The following is a 20,378-nucleotide window of genomic DNA, read 5'->3' as shown; positions in this document are numbered from 1 at the left end:
AGAGCGAGGCCACTCACCCACAGGTTCCTCAGAGGCCCAGCTGGGGCCTGACCATCTGTGTGTCCCCAGGGCCTGGCATGGAGCCAGCACAAGATAAATACTGCGGTGTGACATGCTTGATGTGGCAGGTGGGATCAGCTGAGCTGGAGTCCAGCTCCACCACTGCATGCTATGCAGCCTAGGGCAAGTCCCTCAACCTCTCTGAGCCTCTGTGTTTTGTTTGTAAAAACTGGACAAGGGATGCTGGGGTGGCTCAGTGGTTAAGCATCTGCCTTCAGCTCAGGGCATGATCCTGGGGTCCTGGGATCGAGTCCTGCATCAGGGTCTCCACAGGGAGCCAGCATCTCCCTCTGCCTGTGTCTCTATCTCTCTCTGTGTGTCTCTCATGAATAAATAAATAAAATCTTAAAAAAAAAAAAAACTGGGACGAATGAGGCCTACTCCATAGGTTGTAGTAAGACCATGTGTGCAAACTAAATCTCGCAGTTTAAGGTGGTTATCACTCATTTATTCAGTAAGTACTGATGGAACACCTATTCTGTGTCACTGATTCTGAGTTCAAAAGGAAAGAAGCCAAGTCAGCAGACCCCAGATTCCCCGATCTCCCATTCTCTGCTCTTTCCTCGTGCGTCCCCAACCCGCATTCCTCCTCTGTCCAGATTCCCTAAATCATCCAGTTGCACATTTCACAGCCCTGCTCAGAGGAACCAGTGGGCCCCGGTGCCTGGAGTATCAGGCACCGGCTCCTGGATGTGGCACTCAAGACCCTCTGTGATCTGGCTCCAGCGTCTCTTTCCCATCAGGTCTCCCCTCATTTTGTGACACCAAATTCCACTGCAGTCACATGGGCCCCGTTCCGTGCCCAGAACACGTTGGGCTTTCTCAGCAGCATACCTTTGTGCGAGCTGTGACCTGAGTAGAACAGCTGCCCACTTCTTCACTGCCTGACAAACTCCTACCAGCTTTCCCCTCTCCTCCGCATGGCCTCCCTGGTGGCCGGGGCCAGCCCTGAGCCTTCATCGGTCCCCGCCAAGCGTCCTGCCTCACGCCCCAGCTCAGACCCTGCACTGCCTCTTCTATCACTGACTGGGCAGGAACTGTGGAGCCAGCACTGCATGGCCATGCTCTGCGTCTGCCCTGCCCGTGTCATTCACAGTCCAACGTGTTCCTAAGGACTTGAATGGTAGTCTCTGCTGCTCCGGAGCCTGTCTAGCTTTGTCTGAGGTCCTGGTCCCTGATTAGATGGAATGATCCAGATAGAATTCCTGGGCCAGGCCCTCAGCCTGTAGGAGGGAAATCTGAGGCTCGACTGCTGTCCCCACCCCCGCCCAGGGCGGGGGGGCCCCTCTACAAGGTCCCAAGTCTTCCCAGCCTGTCTTTGCCCACCTCTACTGACAGGGAGCTCTGTCCCTTAGGGAGAATCTTGTCCATCTCTGATTGTTCATACTGAGCTGAAAACGGCCTCCGTGGAACTTCCACCTGGTTCACTCGTCCTTGCACTTGTTCATTCAAAGTGCATGGAGCACCTACTGTGTGTGAGCCAATACACCAAGTCACTTAAGCTTCACAACACCTCGGTGAAGCGGCCAGGATGATGCTGTCGGTGATGCTGGTCAAGTGCAAGAGAGATCTCTCTGCACAGAATCCCACAGCTGAGCTGCCGGGGATGAGTTTCCTTCTGAGGGTTGGAGGGCCTGTGCTCTGTCTTCCACTGAACTGGATACCTCTCCTTGCAGGGCCTGGGGAGACACGGGGATGACACCAGCCCATCTGGTGCCCCAAAGCCTTCAGTAGAAGTTACAGAGCTGGGCCTTGGTCAAGTCTAGAGAGGGGACCCAGGGGAGCCAGGCCTACCTTGGAGAGGAGGGGCCTCAGAAGTTGGGGGACTCAGCAGAGGAGCCATTGGGAAGGACCCCTCTTCTTCCCCAGGAGCCTTCTGAGAAGGAAGTATTATTTAACTGACATTGTGTTGGGAGGGGAAACACGGGGTCCTTGGAGCTCAGCCAGCCTCCTGCCTTCGGGCTGTTTGGCTTTGTTTGTTTTTTTGGTCTTTTTTTTTTTTTCCTTTTTCTTCGGGCTAATTGTTCTCATTAAATCTTTTTGTCCTGTTTTGTTTTTTACGAGGCTGACAATGCTGCGCAGTGCTCAGCGCTGCTTCCTGTGTTTCTGCCCCAGCACAGGCCTCCATGGGGCCTTGCTTCCTGTTGTGAGCTGTCGCCATGACGACTTAAGGCCCGGTGGGCTCCATGGGGTGGTGGTGGGGGGAGTAGGGGGGCTAACATGGTTGACATCACCGGGTGAGGAGGCAAGGGTCCCGTCCGGAGGGGGTTGAATGGGGGCCGGGCAGGCAGTGTCGGGAGCCTGGTGCATTGCTGAGGGGTGAGTCACAGCCTGGGAAGGGGAAGAATGCCCTCACATTCTTTTGGGAGGTAAACAAGGTCAGGGAGTGCGGCTGGGATCCTGTTTACCTGACCCTGGCCCCCCGGGGGACCAGGAACCAGTGCAGGACAACACACTGGAACAGAACCAGCCAGACCTCAGGGGCTAAGGGACCAGGAGGGAAGGCCAGGAGAAGGTGAGGGGCCGGTGGCTGGAACCCAGACACCCTTCGAGAGGGCTGGTGGGTACAAGACTGGGATTCAAGTTACAACTCTGCTACATGACAGTTCTGTGACTCTGAGCGGGTCACCTGGCCCCCTGGGCCTCAGTCTCCCCTATTTCTAATGGGCTAACCCCCCTGCGTAGATGGCTCTATTCCCCAGCCACGTGGGGGGTGGTTTGGGAGTGGGCCTGGGGCTGAGTACAGCCCAATGCCCTGCAGACCTCTTTATGCCCCACCTGCCAACAGAGAGCTCAGTCCAGGGCTAGGCACTGCAGACTCTTGGGCCAGGGCAGGATGGCTGCACCTGACCTTCTGGGTCGTGCCCCAGAGGAACAGCCCAGCCGAAGGGCCAAGGATGAGCTCCGAAGGAGGAGGTGGGTACACAGCTGCCTAAGGAGACACCTGTAGAATCACAGGGCTGGAGGCCGTGCAGCTCATGCTCTGCTTCTGACCATCTTCAGCCTTCCCAGAGCCCCGTGTCCTATCCATCCTATCCGTGAACCCCCCGCCTCCCTCCACTGAAGGACAGCCTCCCTGCCCATCACAACAACAGGTCCAGAGGAGCCCCTCTGAGCCAATGACCATCACAATGGTCAAGCTCTGGGATTCACTGGTGCTGGGATCCTGCAAGAACAGCCAGAGAGAGGCCTAGAGCTGACCTTCCAGCCCCTGTATCTCAGAGACAGACCTTTGCCAACTGCAAAACGAACAGCTGCCAATAGGAAGGGGCTGCCTTTATGCAGCACGCCCCCAACCTCTGCAGGTGCCAGGGCGGGTGGGCACCAGGAGACGGCCCCCAGCAGCCCCAGTGGCATTGAGGCCACCTGGTCTCCTGGCTGAGAGCAAGGACGTCAGTGTCAGACTGGCCTGGATCAAGTCTGGCTTTGCCACTTGCCAGCTGGTGCACTCGGGCAAGTTCCTTAGCCCCTCTGAGCCTCAGCTTCTTGATCTGGAAAACAGACTCTCCCAGGGTTGCTGTGAGACGAAGGGAGTTAATACACACGAAACGCTTAGTACATAGTAGGTCCTCAGCACATGCTGAACCCACGCAGACCCACCGTGTCCTCCCCTGCATGCCAGGTCCCTAGGATCCCCCGGACCTGATGCCTATCCCAGGGCAGGACCTGGTGCCCATTCCAGGGCAGGAGCACTGCCCACCACATGCCCTGAGGTTTTCCCATAAGGGGGCTGGGCTTGGGCTTCCCTGGACAGGGAATATCCTGTTCTAGGAGTGGGGGGAGGAAGAGGAGCGGGAAGGACACAGCCGCTCCACATTCCTGGCATTCTTGGCGGCGGCTGTGTCCAGCTGCCTTGAGCTGCCACTGCTGGGGCATTGGCCTAGTTCCAGGCTGTCTCGTCCTGGCAGGACAGCATCCCACTTGGGGTGTCCCTTGGACTTGAGGTGCTGGGGGAACCCCTCTGGTCCTAGTCCCACCCACAGAAACAAACAAACCCCTAACCTGAAAGGAAAGGTTTGGGAGGTCTGGGGAGAGTCAACAGGGAAGGGGTTTGGGCTTTGGGTTTTATCTTTTGGGGTTCCCCAGCCTGCTCCCCTACCGCCAGGGAAGCCCTTGAGAGTGGCCAGAGGGCAGAGGTGGATGGGTGGAGAGAGGAGAGGCAGAGGGCTCCTGGGTTCTAGCCTCTAGTGGCTGGCACAGTTGTTTTCATTCTCTGAGACTCAGTTTCTCCATCTACAAAAGGAGAGGGCTGCCTCCCTCCTTTAGCAAGCTCAGCCTTGCTACACTGTGGTGCTGTGACCTAGTCGTCCCTTCTTCACAGAGCCTCTTCCCCCGACCAAGCAGGGAACCTTGGCCTGGCCCTTCACTGAGCCTGGTCCTAGTGCAAGTTAAGCTGTTCTCACGGTTTCCCCGGGACCACCTCCACCTCCACCCAGCAATGGCCTGCAGGCTTCTGAGACTCTGAAAACTGGTAACAACACAGTCCCAGGCTGCTCTCGCTCTGGAGCCTCCTCCCTGGGTGTTTCTCGGGGGTCCTGGGAGGGAAATGACTTGTCCAAGATCCCACAGTTAGCTGGGTCGAGCTGACTCTGGACCTCAAGCATTGGAGGCTCCTCCCTAAAGCCACCCAGAGCTGAGTTCATTCTTTTCCATGTTTCCCTGCAAACAGCCTCTGGTTTCAGACCGTGAGAGCCAGAGCAGTCTGGGAAGGAGCCCAACGGGGCAACTCCCCAGGGGTCCACATCAGAAGCCTCCTCTCCTCGGGAGACCAAGCCTGTGAGCAGGTGACCCCAGACACAGGCACCTCCTCCTGTCCCTGCCCTGCCTTCTGCAGTTGGGGAGCGTGGAGGAGTCAAACAGGGCCCAGCAGGGAAGGCACAGAGGCTGTCCCGGGGGTTGGGCACATCTGAGCTCAAGCCTGGGTGCCAGTCTCCCTCCCTCTGTTCCCTCCTGCGGCTCTAGGACCACTGCAAGCCCCTCTGCCCCGTCCTAGAGACCCTCCACGACGCTCAGGGCCCATTGCAGAGTTCAAGAGCTCACTCTGGCTCTGGGGACAGAGACCAGGGGACCTGGCCCAGACCACATGGGGAGGCAGAAAGAGCTCTTTGCCTGAGTCAGGAGTCCCAAGAGGTCCCTTCACTTGGACCTGAGCACCTGCATTGACCGTTGGAGAGGTGGACAAGGTGGTCCCTCTGGGCCAGTCCCTCGCCGACCCTCTGTGGTCCCAGGATTCTGAGGTTTGGGTTTTTGGTTCTGTGAACACCCACCGCCCTCTGCATTCCCTTGACAGCATTAAGCAGAGGAAGCCCTGTTCTGTCACCTGCCTTTGTCTGGGACTTGCCTCTCTGAGGGCAGCCAAGGTCCTGCTCCCGACAACCTCACCTTCCCCATCGCCCGATCCCCCTGAAAGCCCAGACACCCCCGAAAGCCATTGCCTCCACATTGCCTGGCCCCGGTCTGCTTCCTGCCTGCTTATCCTGTGTGTGTCTGTCCTGACATCTGTCTGTCTGAGGGACCACAGAAGGAAAAGGCTGGAACACACCCTGCTGGGTCCACGTGACAAGTGCCCTCTTAACCCTCCGCTGGGAAATCACCTCGATTGTGGAGATTGCCACGGGAGTGTGCGCCAGCGTGTCTGCGGGCCTGGAGCGTGTGTGTGCGTGCGTGTGTGTGTGTATGCATGTCACACGGGGCGCGTGTCAGGATTTTCTGTGTGTTGAATACTTGGTGAAATGGATTATGAGAAAATGAATGGAATGGGTGGAATATTATGCAACCATTAAATATGATATCTTTGAAGAACTGTGATGACATAAAAACCAGTACAATAGAAAATTTAGTAAAAAAAGAAAAAAAGTGCACCCAAAAGAAAAAGTTGAAGCGAATACCCCAAATGCTAATAATCGTTATTTCTGGACTGCTAAATTGTGAATAATCCTGCCTTTCCTGTATGCTCTTGGATGTTTACAACATTTTCTGCAATGTGACTTGTTTTAGAATCAGAAAAGGGAAAGAGAAGTAATAAAAAACAAACTAAAGATGAAGCCGAAAACAAACGTGATTTAAGATCAAAGAAACAAAGGCCTAATGAAAAATATTAAGGATAAAACTAAGCCAAATGTTCAGCTCAAGGTAGCAAACACTGAGTGAGCACCTACTGTGTACTAAGGCTCTGCTGAGTGTGGGGTTACGGAAATGCTCAAGATGTAGCCCTCCCTGGCGAGTGCACTGTCCATCAGGAGGGTGGGACAGTCACCCATCACAGGTAACACAGACACAGATGTACTGTGGGTTCCCCTCCACTGCCCACCGAGAGGGCACCAGAGAAAGTGATGAGTGAATCAGGAGGGCTTCAGGGAGGAGGTGACTCCTCATATGAGGTGTTGGTTTTTTTCTTTTTTTAAGATTTATTAATTTCAGCGAGGAGAAGCAAAGGGAGAGAGAGAGAGAGAGAATCCTCAAGCAGACTCCTCTCTGAGCATGGAGCCAGACACAGGACTTGATCCCAGGACCCTGAGATCACGAGCCGAGCAGAAATCAAGAGTCGGTTCGAGCCCCCCAGGCGCTCCACAGGAGGACTTCAGGGAGGGCATGCAGTAATGGAGAGAAGCGTGGCAGGTGGCTAGGGGACCACCCTTTGTCTGGAACAGGAGTGACACACAGGCTGCAGCTCATCGGAAGTCTGTGGTGCTGATATTCTGAGAGATATTCTGGAGCTAAGCCAGCACTCACGGGGAAAGAATGCAAGGATTGATTAGCAATTCATTCATTCATTCAAGAAATATTTCGTGAGGACCTACTATGTGCCATGCACTGTCTGGGGATCCTGCAGTGCAGCTTCCATCTCAATGGAGGGAAATGGGCGATTGAACAATTAGAGTTAAATATACGGTATGGCACATGGTAAGAAGCGCTGTGAGGAAAGACGAGGCTGTGGCAGGTGGGGGTTCAGTGTATGCAAGGCAGTCTGGGAAGGCTCCCCCACTGTGGCATTTTTTAAAAAGATTTTATTTATTTATTTATTTATTTATTTATTTATTTATTTATTTATTCATGAGAGACAAACACAGAGAGAGAGGCAGAGACACAGGCAGAGGGAAAAGCAGTCTCCCCATGGGGAACCCAATGCAGGACTCAATCCTGGGACCCCGGGATCATGACCTGAGCCGAAGGCAAACGCTCAACCACTGAGCCACCAAGGGGTCCCCCCAGTGTGGCATTTGATCAGAGACAAAAGGAAGTGAAGTGTGGAGTCCAGAGGCGGAGGGCTTCAGGTGTGTGTGTGGGGAGCACCTGCAGTGCCCCAGGGTAACATAGGCAACATGAGGTCAGCATGGGGCCTGTAGGCCCTTGTGGGGCTGCAATGAGGACCTGGGCTTTTACTCTGAGCAACAGCAGGGGCTGTGGAGAGGTGTGAACAAAGAAGTGCACCACCTGACTTGGGCTGTATAGTAAGCCTGCCCTGTGGCAGCCTGGGGTGGGGGTGGGGTGCAGAGAGGGGCAGAGGGAGGTGGGGCACGAGGCTGGGCTGCCAGTGTGGGGGTGTCGAGAAGGAGTGGGAATCTCAGCATATTCTGAAGCGGAGGGGACGGTGCTCACAGATTCCAAGACGTGGGCCCCAGGGCTCCGGAGGACAAAGGATGACTCTGAGACATCCACAGGGCACAATGGGGCAGGCAGCCAGACCCGGGAGTCTGAAGTCCAGGTCCCAGCTGGGGACACACATTTGGCTGTCATTGGCTTGTGGACCCATGAGCTACGATGAGATCACTCTGGGAAAGAGTGTCGACAAACAGTAAGTCCAAGGATTGAGCCCTGGGCTCCCTCAACCATTTATTGTTTGGGGAGATGAAAGGGGACCAGCAGCGTGGGGGAGGGGGAGCTCAAGAGAGCAGTGGAACAAATAGAATTCCTGCAGAGAGGTGGGTGCAAGCCTGGTGGGAGAGGCTTAGGCTAGCAACAGGGGAGAGAAACTCAAAAGGGGAGGGCAAGACGCTTCCCAGGAGCTTGGCTGTACACGGGAGCTGCAGTGGTGTCCTGAGACCCAAGTAAGAGGCTCACAGGGCCCAAGTCATCCTGCTCTCCCCGCTGGTGGCCCAGGAGGAGCTGTTTACCCCTGGAGGTGGTGGGGACAGTGGACAGAGCTCGGTCTAGACTGGGTGTCCACACACAGGTGCTCAGGGCCCCTCAAAGTGTGGGTGGAGCCAAGGGTGAGAAAAGAAGGGGACGGTCCCGAGACCAGGGCCAGGGCCACATGCCAGGGCCACGGCCAAGGCTGGCTCCCGCAGGCCGCGGTGTTCCAGGAGTCAGAGAATTCCGAATCCCAACTCTTCATTAAGAAGATCGACTTCTAAAAAAAAAGAAGAAGAAGATCGACTTCTCTGTCTCTGTCTTCTCTGCACTGGGAGCAGCTCTCGTGCCACAGCCCCTCATCCACTGAAGTGGACGCCTGTGCAAAGCGTGTCTCCACCCCCTTCTTGGGCAGGAGTGCCTCTCAGCTGTTGAGCCCATCACTGTCTGCAGCAGAGCTAAAACCACCAGAGTCACTGACAGATGAGAGCCTAGCTGCTTGGCAGCCCCACGTCCCCTGACCTCACTTATTCCCAGCGCAGCTTCCCACCCAGAGCTATTTCAAGGGACACGGACACAGCAGCCAAGTTCACTGGGGCTGGGGCTGGGGCTGCCGCAGGAGGGGCGGCTGGTTCTGGGGCTGCATCGCGACTGGGTTTGGGGGCCTCATCACTGGTGATGCCAGGAGCCCCTCTCTGAAGCCACAGCTCTCCTCCTACCCCTGGGCTTTGCCCTCTCGGAGGCCATGGGGCTCTTGTGCCTGATGCTGGCTGTTCCCCTCCTTGTTGCCGTGGGAAGGAGCCGTGTCCACTTCCCACAGGTCTCGACTGCCCTGTATGTTCTTTCTCCTACACCTCTCCGGGCAGCCTGGGGAAAGTGGTTGGCTCAAGGTTTGGCAGAGGGAAGACAAATAAATACTGGATTGAAAAGGAAAAGACAAAAGATCTACTTCTCAAGTAGAAAGAGCTTGTATTTGATTTCACACATATTTAACGTGGTTATGCCCCTAGTGTACGCAGACTTCCATCTGGACCCTTGCCCCAAGCCCTGCCAATGCAAGGGCTGACCTGGGAGCAGACACCATGAGTGACGGAGTGAAGATAGGGTTGTTTTTTTTGGTTTGATGCAGGTTCTTTTGGCTTTTAAGATGGGAGAACTAGCATTCTCTCCCAAAGAGTGAAGCCAGAGAGGGGAAACTGGCGTGGCGGTACAGATTGAGCGAGGACTGCAGGAGGGATGGGGCCCAGCGCACGCGTGAAGGGCCGTCCCTCGGGAGACTCACAGGTACTCCACCCACGAAACCCACAGGGAAGGCAGCCCGAGCAGGTGCAGGGCCCAGCAGGAGGGTGGGTGGAGCACATGGATGTTCTCCCATGATTCCTTCTCTTATTTCGCTGCAAAAGGAGCGCCACCACGGGCTACAAATAAAGGCCCCGGAGGTTTGAGGTGGGAGGAGAAGGTATAAAAGAATCCTCTTATATGGAAGGGAAGCAAGGGGACCAGAGCAATGTAGCAGCGCTGCCCAACAACACGCTGGCAGATGCACTTTCCCAAGACAGCCACCACAACACCTCCCATCCCACAGGCACTTCTAGAACCTTCCACCCTCTCACTAAGGAGTGGAGGCTAAAAAAAAAAAAAAAAAAAGGAGTGGAGTCTAATTCCCCTCCCCTTGAACCTGGGCAGGTTGGTGACTCACTCCTCAGCAACAGATTGTAGTGGAAGCGACACTGCGACACTCCAGAAGTAACATGGGAAATGCTCCCATCTTGTAGGAGACTCCCGCTGGAGCCCTGAGCCGCCATGCTGCGAGGAAGCCCAAAGGAGCCCACGCAGAGAGACCCTGTGGAACAGCTCTGAGGTCATGGAGAGGGAGAGTCCTGCCAGTGCCCAGATGCTTCAGCTCCAGCCGCCATGTGACTGCAACTCTCTGAAACTCTGAACAACCCAGCTGAGCCCCTCCCAATCCATGAGAGATGATAAAATTATAGTTGTCTTAAGCCTTTACTTTATGACCCAGAAATAGCTCATTGGAACAAACACCAAGGGCCAACTTGAGACTTACAGTCGTGAAATTAAGGTGGCACCCCCTTGGCCGGGTGACACCCATTTCTTCAGGGACAGAAGGCTGCACAGTCACCACAAGCTTCTCTTCCTGTATCGAGGGAGGAGTAGAGGATGAGGAGGAAATGTTGAGAGTACTGGGTCCTGGGTCCCAATGAGAGCTATTTCTCTTCCACGCACATGCCAAGTCCTCTCTGATTTTAGCAATACGGAACTCAGCCGCCATCCTCAGATGAACTAGGGTCGGGGGAGACAGGAGCCTTCCCAGAGAGAGGCCTGGGGACTCGGCAGGCTGGGTGCTCAACCCTTCCCACTTGCCTGAGGCCTTCGGCACCCAGCCAGTGGAGTGGGGAAAGGCTGGAGAATTGGTGAGCCTCGGTGCTCCCATCTGAAAAACCCACTTAAGACCTCTCAGTGTCTTCTGCTTCTGAGACTAAGGCTGCCACAGGGACATGTTTCCACACAAGCCCTGCCTGCACTGCCCGGGGCTCCATTCTGTAAGCCTGAGATGCAGGAGGACAGGAGGCCTGGCCCTCTTTCTGCTATAAGCCTTGTTCAGGATTTTTAGGTTCCAAGTAACAAGAGACCCAACTCAAGGTGACTTTAAAAACTAAAATCTGTGGGCTGTGTACTAAGTGAAAAAAGCACATGGGTATTTGAGGTTTCAAGCAAATTTGGATCTGGACTGGTCCTATAAATAAGCGGTCAGGACCTGGTTTCTCTGCCTCCATCTCTTGGCTCCAGGTTCTGGCATTTGCTCCGGTCTCAGGATGGCCTCCACTCGGCTCTGGGTCTACCTTCTTCTCTTCACCTTCTTCTCTTCGCATGCAGTGGAGAGAAAGTCTACCTGCTGGAGAGCTTAAGCAGAGGTCTTTGCTCTGGTTGGACAACCTGAGTCACATGTCCACCCCTGAACCAATCACAGTAGCCATGCGATGAGCTATAGTAATTGCTTTGAACACATCAGGGCCCACCACAGCTGGGAACCTCAGGGTCTGGTCAGGGCGGAGGGAAGGGAATGGATGCCAAGGAGGGAACCATAGGGTGTCTGCCACTGTAGCACACACCCAAGAACAGCAGACAAGGACCTGAGGCATGTCCCTTAGTCTGCCCTGCAGAACCTCCTGGAGACTTCGTGCTCTGTCAGAGAGGAAGTGGTTGAGCCTTGGAAGGGGGGAATCTCCCATCAGGGCTATTTCTAGTACCATCTGCCCATCTGGCCAGCCCGGAGCCCTGGGATGGGGGCAGCCACCATTGGCCAGAACCCAGGGCGTGCCTGGGACACTTGGGCAGCTGGGGACTGAGTAAGCTGGAGAGGGCTAGGGCAGGGGAGCCATCTGACTCTTCTCTAACATCAAAAAAGGGAACAGGAAAGGTCAGCTTAGGCTCCAGGAAGGATCCAAACAAGGAGCGTGACAAAAGCAGATAGCCCGGTCCATCTGGGCTTCACTCAGCTGGATCCTTCCATACCTTGCTCACCCAAGAAGCCAGGGAGCAAGGCTTGGTGGGGTTTACCCCATTGCTCAGATGGGGAGGCCGAGGCCCCGAGACATGTAACTGACTCAAGGTCACCCAGAGGGGTGGGGACAAAGCCAGAATATGAACCTGACTCTCTCGGGCCAGCCCTCCCCTTCCAGGAGCACAGCTCAGAGGCAGGCCCATCCCACACACAGAGTAATGTGAGAGTGAGGCCACTGGTTGGGGGGACATCCCATCCCCCCATGCTCCCTACTGTCCTGCAGGCTGGGAAGGAGAGAAAGGAGGGCTGCCCAAGGATCCAACTGGCCCAAGTTCAAATCCTGCCTCTGCCACGCTGCCTGTGTGAACGTGGGCAAGTCCGTACCCTCATTTAGGAAATGAAGAAATGAACACTTCCCTTAGAGGTCATGGGGAGGATGATTGACATCACTTATGTAAAGCAGCCAGCACAGTGCAGCCCACGGCGCGTGCTATATTCCTCCCGTCACGGAAGGAGTTTGTAGGGTTTAATTACAGTATCGTAGCAGAAATGCTGTGATCTGCCGAGCCCAATGCTGCAAGATGGGGCCCAGGGAAGTCTTCCAAGTAACACTGAGAAACAGAATGGGGGTGGGACTCTGGTGAGGAATTAACCTGCGGTACAGACGCGGGGGACCTCGCTTTCGGGGAGGGAGTCAGGCCCGTTTCCAGCATTGTCCTCGCTGCTCAGCCATAAGTCCAGACACCGCAGAATCGGCTTGCACCCTTTCCCTGGGGGCGAGGACCAGAGGCTCATCCCCCGAGCCTGGACTCACAGGGGCAAGGAGGCTGCAGACAGGGGGCCATTGTCCACCCTGGCTGGGCCCGGTCCCCCCGCTGCCACCCCATCTGGGGCTCAGGGTCTTCGCGGCTCGGCCCGGCCATGTGTGTGTATTGGCAGCGGGGTGTTTGTCCCTCGGTCGCCACTGGAGACCCAGATTCTACCACTGGGCACTCTGTCCAGTGTCCCGACGGTGACCCTGGAGCATCTCCGACCGGCAGGCCTGGGTGGGGCCTGGGAGGACAAAGCCGCCTTTCGCTGCTGGCAGCTGGGTGGGCAGAGTGCGTCAGCTCGTCGGCCAGCCAGCGGGACTGGAAGTCAGCCTTGTGGCCGCACCCCGCCCCCAACGCTCCATCACCACGCACATCTTGTCTTTGTCGTGACGCGGCGTGACAGATGTCGCTTGTCCATTGTGCTGCTGAAGCATCCCTAGACCCCGACCCCTGCCATCGAGCCGCACAGCCGCTGCCCTGGTCAGCTCCTCCCCGGCACCCCTGCCTCCTGGGCTCACAGTCTGTCCTGCCCATGCAGCCAGAGGTGGTCGTGGGGGGCGGGGGGAGCTTTTACAAATGCGGTTCAACCCCATCAGTCCCTGGTGTCAAATCCGGTGACTATTTGCAAAACGTACACCTGACAAAGAATTCATTTCCCAAGTATATAAAGAACTCCTACAGATCAAGAAGGAAAAAGAGAGGCAACAAGTGAGAAAGGAGGAAGAGACTCTCAGCAGGCCTTACACCAAAGAGCTTCAGCATGTGGCCTATAAATCCACGGAAACATCATTAGTCATCAGGGGAATGCAAACTAAAACCACAATGAGGTATCACCACACACCCACCAAAGTTGCTAAAATGAAAATTATAGGAAATAGCAAGTGTGGGTAAGGACATGGAACTGGGACTCCGAGGACACGGGGGCTGTAGGGAGCGTATCTGGTACAACCACTTGGGAAGACACTTTGGCATCGTCTGCCCTCTCTCCAGCACCCCCACCCCTGGGTTTATGTCCAAGACAACAGCATGCATATGCCCACCGACCGAAAGACATAGACAAGATCCTTTGTTGCAGCTTAACTCACAGTGGCCAAAGCCCAGCAATAACCCGAATATCCATCAACAGTACAATGGAGTAAGAATAGTGCTTGAGGTACAAGCACCGCAGCCACGTGGATGCATCTCACACAGTGTTGAGGGGCAGAAGCGGGACACAAAGGTGTAGCTGCTGCGTGATTCCATTTATGTGAACTTCAGAAACAGAACTGCAAAAAAAAAAAAAAGAAAGAAAGAAAAAGAAAAAAGAAAAGAAAGAAACAGAACAGCACAAATCAGAACGGGGACTATCTTTGTGGGGAAAGGAGGCACAGTGCCTGTAGGGGGCGCCACAGGGGGCTTTCTTGGCTGCTGATAATGTCCTGTGTCTTGACCTAGGTACTGGTTACACTGGTGTGTTTCCCTTGTGAAAATCCATCCAGCTGGACATTTAAGGATACAGGTGTTTTTCTTTACATATTTTGTTCTTCAATAAAAAGATCAAAAAGAAAAAGAAAGAATCCTTTGCCTACATTGCCCCAAATCCTCCTGGTGGTTCCCAGCAGTTTATTGCCCAACGTCTGGACATGCCATGTAGTTCTCTCTGCCTGGAACTCCATTATCCAGTTGGCAAACACTCTGCTCTGGGGTCGCCACCTCCACCAGGAAGCCCTCCCTCCTGGCCCCAGACAGAGGTGGTTTCTCTGTCCTCAAGGAGCCACAGGCACCTTCATTTCAGCCCTTAGTCTTCTGACAGTCACGCCACAGCATTTACTGAACACTTGTTATGTGCCAGGCACATACACTTGTGGATAAACATCATAAATAATAGGTTACAGTTAAAAAAATTAAATAATTGTAGAAATAGACGCTGACAAATTGCAGTGAATGCCCTGAAGGGAAGTCCAGGAAGTCAGTGGAGAATAGTGCCGAGGAAGGGGGGCTGGTTTACGAGGCGCTGAGCGCAGAGACCCAGAGAACACATGGGAGCCGGGCCAGGAGAGACTGCAGGGGGAATCTCCAGGCTGAGGGCACCCTGCTGACTGTGGCTGAGGGTGGGGGTCAGCATGCCTCTTCCACCCTGATTTCTCAATCCCGGGAGTATAGCACAAGGCAGGACCCCTTGAGGTGTCTAGGGGGATTTTAGGGATGAATGAGTGACTGAATGAATGTTGAGAGTCTGGAGGAGACAGACCCAGGAGATCACAGGCAGGGTGTGGGGGCCTTGAGGACACTGGTTGCCCCTTCACAAATGCCCACCTCCAGCTGGCAGAGCCAATGCAAGAAATAAAGTTTGGGGTTCCCGGAAACACAGACCCCACCAGCAGCAGCAGCGAGTGAGCAGAGGCACAGGCCAACGATTCCTTCCTTTGTTCGTTCTCACACTTGGTAAACATTAATTGAGTATGAGCCGTGTGCCAGGCTCTATAGTAGGGGCTGTTCCCTTTGCCTCTCATTCATTTAACTCCCAGCAGCTATTTCAACTTCTGGGATCTCTGGGGCTTTAAGGTCTCCCTACTTCTGGATGTTTGCTCATCCTAGACCTAGTCCTCAGTCCACCGGACCAGGCAGGACTCTCCCGTGATCACCAGGGAAAATCCCAGGGAACCTTGGGTTATACTGCCTGGTTGTTGACAAGCCTAAACATGATTTAGAAGGCGGTTGTTCACCTTGCCAAAATAATATCTGCTTTACCAGAGAATTCCCAGTGCTGTTTTAGTCTTCTCAATAGGATTTCCCAGACACTGCTATTGGGGGCATGAGCAGGTACTGTCCTTCCAGAACCAATAAGCCAGGCCTGGAGCAATTATGACAGTGTATGCCCCAGACCCAGCCACCCCACACCTCAGTGGTAACCCCGGAGCACATTACACCCATCACCACGAAGCATGCTCAAGATATTCCTGGCGGCACTGCTTGCAGCTGCTGTGAAGTACAGGCAACCAGGTGTCCCTCACTAGGGAAATTGTTAAGGAATGAGGTGGATGCACATGGAAAGTAGAGAAGTAGCCCATCTGTAAAACAACATGGGTCAAACCAAAAGACCTGGTTTTGAGTAAAAAAGGAGATTAAATAAAATGGGACATCAGACATGATGTCATTTGTGTAAACTTAAAATGGATACACATACTCCTAAAAAGCTACATGCTTGTAGACAGTTTACATTTATTTTTTTAAATCTTTTTAAAGATTTTATTTATTTATTTATTTATTTATTTATTTATTTATTTATTTATTTATTTATGAGAGACACAGAAAGAGAGACAGAGACATAGGCAGAGGGAGAAGCAGGCTCCATGCAGGGAGCCTGATGTGGGCCTGGATCCTGCGACTCCAGGATCACGCCCTGGGTTGAAGGCAGGCACTCAACCACTGAGCCACCCAGGTGTCCCTATACATTTATTTAAGGGCATATCCTGAGTATGTTAGGAGTCTTTGGATGGAGAGGAATAGGGGCTGGGTCAGGGATGAGGAGAGATACACACACACACACACACACACACTTTATATAAAATAAGAGAGGGCCTTGCATGGAGAGTGAAAGTATATGAAGAACAAAAGTGTTTTTTTTTTTTAAGAACAAAAGATTTTAATTAACTGAACAACCTCCACTTGAAATAAAAAGTAGAATTTAAATTTAAATCGTACTGCTTCTGAGAAGTAATAGATGTACTTTTTCTTATTCCTCCCACTAAGCACAACTAAAACCCTGATCATAATATATAAAATAAGCCCAAGGAGGCTCTGAAAGAAGGGGAGAAGAAGGCAGATTAGCTAGAGATCACAGGACTCAAAGAACAACAACCGGATGAGTTTCTTGGCGGTCAGTTTTTTTTTTTTTTTTTTTTGCCTCATATCTCAGACTTGAAGCTAAAGAAGCCAGCAATCTGGAAATGCCATGGGGTTTGGATATCAGCCCCGCCCCTCCAAAACAACAAAAGCCTACTCTATCTAGCCAAGGAGCCAGAAAAGAGGCAGCCAACAAGACAGAAACATTTTAGACAATAATTATGGTACTCCAGCCAAACCCTTCAGAAAAATCTGTGGCCCCCACCATGTCAGCAAGACCACATGGGAAACCTAAACTGCCCCCTTCAGCAGTATATAAGGTACTCCAATCTCTCTGCCAGAATGCTTTCAGGGAAAGCCAAGGAGGGGGCTGGGACTTGCAACAATAGAGAGCCACACTAACTGTTGCATCAACAGAGGTCAAGTGGGGAATTTGGACTTCTAACCCTATTTGGCAGCAATGAGGCACTTCCCCAAGTCCCCACTTAAGCAGCATCCCAGGAAACTAACTAAAGCAGAAGGCTAAGTAAGATACAGAGCCTCATTGCATAATGCCCAAAATATCTAGGTCTCACTGGAAAAATCACTCTGCCAAAAGCCAGGAAGATCTCAAGCAGAATGAGCAAAGATGCCCACACCAAGATAAGAGAAGTGTTACAAAACACATCTGAAATAAATGAAAACAATTAAAAGTCTCAGCCAAGAAACAAAAGATATAAACATTTAAAATATCACTTACAATTGCTTGAAAATAAAATAAAATGCTTCGGTGTAAATCTAGCAAAACATGTGCACAGGACTTGAGGGCTGAAAACTCACAGACAGCTGATGAAAAAAATAAAAAAAAGACAAAGAAATGGAAAGATATACTATGTTCATGAAGACAATTCAACATAGTGAAGATGTCAATTTTCCTCAAATTGGCATAAGAACTCAATGCAGTTCTTATAAAAACTCCAGCAAAATGTTTTGTTGATATAGAAAACATTATTCTAAAACTGATATGGAGGGAAAGTATTTTCCATTTCAGTGGAGGTTGGGGAGAGGAGAGAGGGGGAAGGGTGAAAGGGGTGGGGGCTGGCTGGAGGCTTTGTCCAGAGGAAGTGAGATTGCACTCTATCAGACAGCCAGAGGGACAGGACAGGACTGTCCACTTGGCCGCAGGTGCCCCCGGATGAGGCTGAGCCCCAACAAATCTTATAATCAATGGATAAAGTGGGGAAGATGTGGAATCGCTTCCAATACAGTGTCAGGATCTCTTCGGTCACAAGGGAGGGAGCTGTAGTGAAAATGTGGACATGTACTCCAACAGGTGTTTGTGAAAGAAAGATAAGTACAGGAGACTCTGCTCCTCAGCAACAGAGCCGTCCCTTAAGAGAAAATGTGGCCTTGCAACTGGGATGAGACCCTTCTAAGAATTCTTCAAGGAGAAACCAAAACTGTGCCACTGAAATTCCTCAGATTGTTGAAATAAGCATTGAAAAGGATCAGGAGCCATGTGTCACCCTGGGAGTAAGACTCACAAGAAGAGATCCCTCGGCAGCCTCCATGAGGTGGAGAGAAAAAACGTTCCTGTTCTACAAAGATACAGAGTTCATTGGAAACTGATAAAAAGTTTGGTGGAACTGGAAGCAGACTCTCAAAAGAGAGCTCAAGTGCAAGCTCCATGTGTGATACGACAGCGTGTCGGCAGAAATGTAGGAAGGTGCTCTTGGAGACAGAGGTTGCAGGATACTGTGGGCTTGTGTTTTCCCCCTGAGAACTTACAACAAGCAATCAAAACCCCTTTTTTTTCTAATAAAAGAAAAATATACATTTCAGAATTAACGCTTGACAAATGCCCATTTCCTGCTGGCTCAAATTTAGCCCTCAAATTTTGGCATTTGATTAAACAGCAGACAGCCCCCGTGAACCCACACTCAACAGTCTTTGATACATGTGATCCATCCTCTGTGTCTAGAGATGAAAAAGATAAACTTCAAAAGAGAGAGAGAAGGCGGCTTGGTATTGAAGAAGGGATTGAATCTCCTCCCAATGCACAAATCCATATATTTGAAGCCACTGCACAGGTTAATCCATTATATAAACCGGGACCAAAGTTAGCTCCTGAATGAATGAAGTGAAGTGCGGACAATACGGCAATTCTGCAAACTAACTATGACTCAGAAGAGGACGCTAACACCCTGTGTCTGCAGTCACGTAGGCAGAGGAAGGTCAGGTGTCTGGAGACAGCCGTGCCCACGTTAGCAGACAGGGAGCTGGGAAAGTCCATTTGCAGATGGATTATGTACACCACCTTGTGCTGGACTTGCTTCAGATGACGGGGAAATCCCTGTTACTGGGGATCGATGGACCTTTCTGAACAGAAGCCTCCCTTGAAGGGAAACCTGAAGGCACATTCTTGCTCGGGGACTCTGCCCAAGAGGACTGCCTCTTCTGTGAATAATTGACCATGACCCATGACCCATGCGTACTTGGCTCCTCCACTCTAACCGGACTTCGGGAACATTAGAAAGATCCCAGTTTTTTGAACGATCACTTACTTTATTATTAAAAAGACTTTTTCTGTTAGCCTGCACTATATCTGCCATGCAGTAATCTGTAGATGCCCCACACATGATGAAATTGTTGGACTCCCTTTGCCAACAATGTTACAGAAGTTTTTGAAAGAGTGTCTATCCTGTACCATCAATGTTACAGGATTTTGAAAGAGTTCCCTGGTTAGAATGAGAACCAGTCAAGGCCAAGTCAACTCTCTTGCCCCCCCAAGGGCATTAACTAGATCTGCTTTTATGTGCCTCAGACAGTACATCTGTAGAGCAAGCACATGTATCAGTGTTGGGTGGTTTTTTTTTTTTTTTTCCAGTATAATAGGTAGGCTTAGTGTTATTATCTGTCAGATGTGATCTGCTGTTACTTACTCAGATAAATGCGGTGCCTATTGAGACAGAAGACAGGGCTACAGGTGTTCAGTAAGGCTACAAAAACAGTTTGTCGATTGAGCAGTTTGGTTTTTAATGACTGTTGTAATTGAGTGAAGCAACTCTGGGCCATTTGCTATAAAGAATTCTATTTCTTTTTTTTTTTTTAAGAATTCTATTTTTTTAAAAGATTGTATTTATTTATTCATGAGAGACACACACAGAGAGAGAGGGAGAGACGTAGCCAGCGGGCAAAGCAGGCTCCCTATGGGGAGCCCCATGTGGGACTCGATCCCGGGACTCCGGGATCACGACCTGAGCTGAAGGCAGACGCTCAACCACTGAGCCACCCAGATGCCCCAAAAGAATTCTATTTCTTACTGAAGAACAAATTATTAATATGAGTCTTTCAATAGTATGACTAATATTTGAAATTATTATTTTTTTCTAAGAATTTTTCTTTTTTTCTAAGAATTTTTCTATAACTTTCCAAAAGTAGCAGTTTGTAGTTACTATAAATCAAGCATGGGAAGTCTAAAAGAGAAAGAGAAAAAAGACAACTACAATTTTCTGGCCACAAGTTCACTGGCATGTGGGTATAAGTTATAGTCGGTCTCCTGTCTCTCCTGTAAAAGGTGCCGTTAGGTAAACCAGGTTTTCTAAATAGTTGCTCTTAAAAAGTCAGGCTTATAAAGTTGATAGTAGAATTGTATTTCAAGGCCTTAGGTATCGATTTTTTTGTATGAGTGCATTAACTTAAAACACATTGGAAAGGAATGCCTGGGTGGCTCAGTGGCTGAGCATCTGCCTTTGGCTCAGGGCATGATCCTGGGGTCTTGGGATCGAGTTCCACATTGGGCTCCCCACAGGGAGCCTGCTTCTCCCTCTGCCTGTGTCTCTGCCACTCTCTGTGTCTCTCATGAATAAATAAATAAAATCTTAAAAACACACACACACACACACATTAGGAAGAGCTGCCATGTAGTCCCACAGTCCCACATGTGATTTTTTTTTTTTTTTAAAGTTAGTAAAGGCAGTCTACTCAATTAGTTGAAGCTGATTAGTTGAAGTTGATTAGTTGAAGTTGGGTCTTTCCCTATGCCGGTGATGCATTTGTGAGCCATGAAGAAAGGGAGGCTAGAAGCAAGTCAGCTGATAACAGTAGTG

General features: G+C 51.6%; 1 long non-coding RNA gene and 1 pseudogene across 3 annotated transcripts; both read left to right on the top strand.

Moving 5' to 3' along the window:
- Positions 1-2,253: 2,253 nt before the first annotated feature.
- On the top strand, positions 2,254-9,065 carry LOC144323697 (uncharacterized). Of its 3 annotated transcripts, none has more exons than XR_013389076.1 (4): positions 2,254-2,379; positions 6,466-6,674; positions 7,722-7,855; positions 8,349-9,065. It is a non-coding gene; the product is annotated as an uncharacterized LOC144323697 (long non-coding RNA). The 3 variants fall into 3 exon arrangements; XR_013389078.1 differs by lacking the exon at positions 2,254-2,379 and adding an exon at positions 2,397-2,575; XR_013389077.1 differs by lacking the exon at positions 2,254-2,379 and adding an exon at positions 2,650-2,976.
- Positions 9,066-17,496: 8,431 nt separating this feature from the next.
- LOC144324390 (suppressor of cytokine signaling 5-like) lies at positions 17,497-18,998 on the top strand (annotated as a pseudogene).
- The last annotated feature ends 1,380 nt before the right edge of the window (positions 18,999-20,378 follow it).

Source organism: Canis aureus, chromosome 11 (assembly GCF_053574225.1).
Source record: "Canis aureus isolate CA01 chromosome 11, VMU_Caureus_v.1.0, whole genome shotgun sequence".
In the NCBI taxonomy this organism is placed as follows: domain Eukaryota; kingdom Metazoa; phylum Chordata; class Mammalia; order Carnivora; family Canidae; genus Canis; species Canis aureus.
Note: the sequence above shows the minus strand (reverse complement) of the source record. Positions and strands in the feature narration are given on the sequence as shown.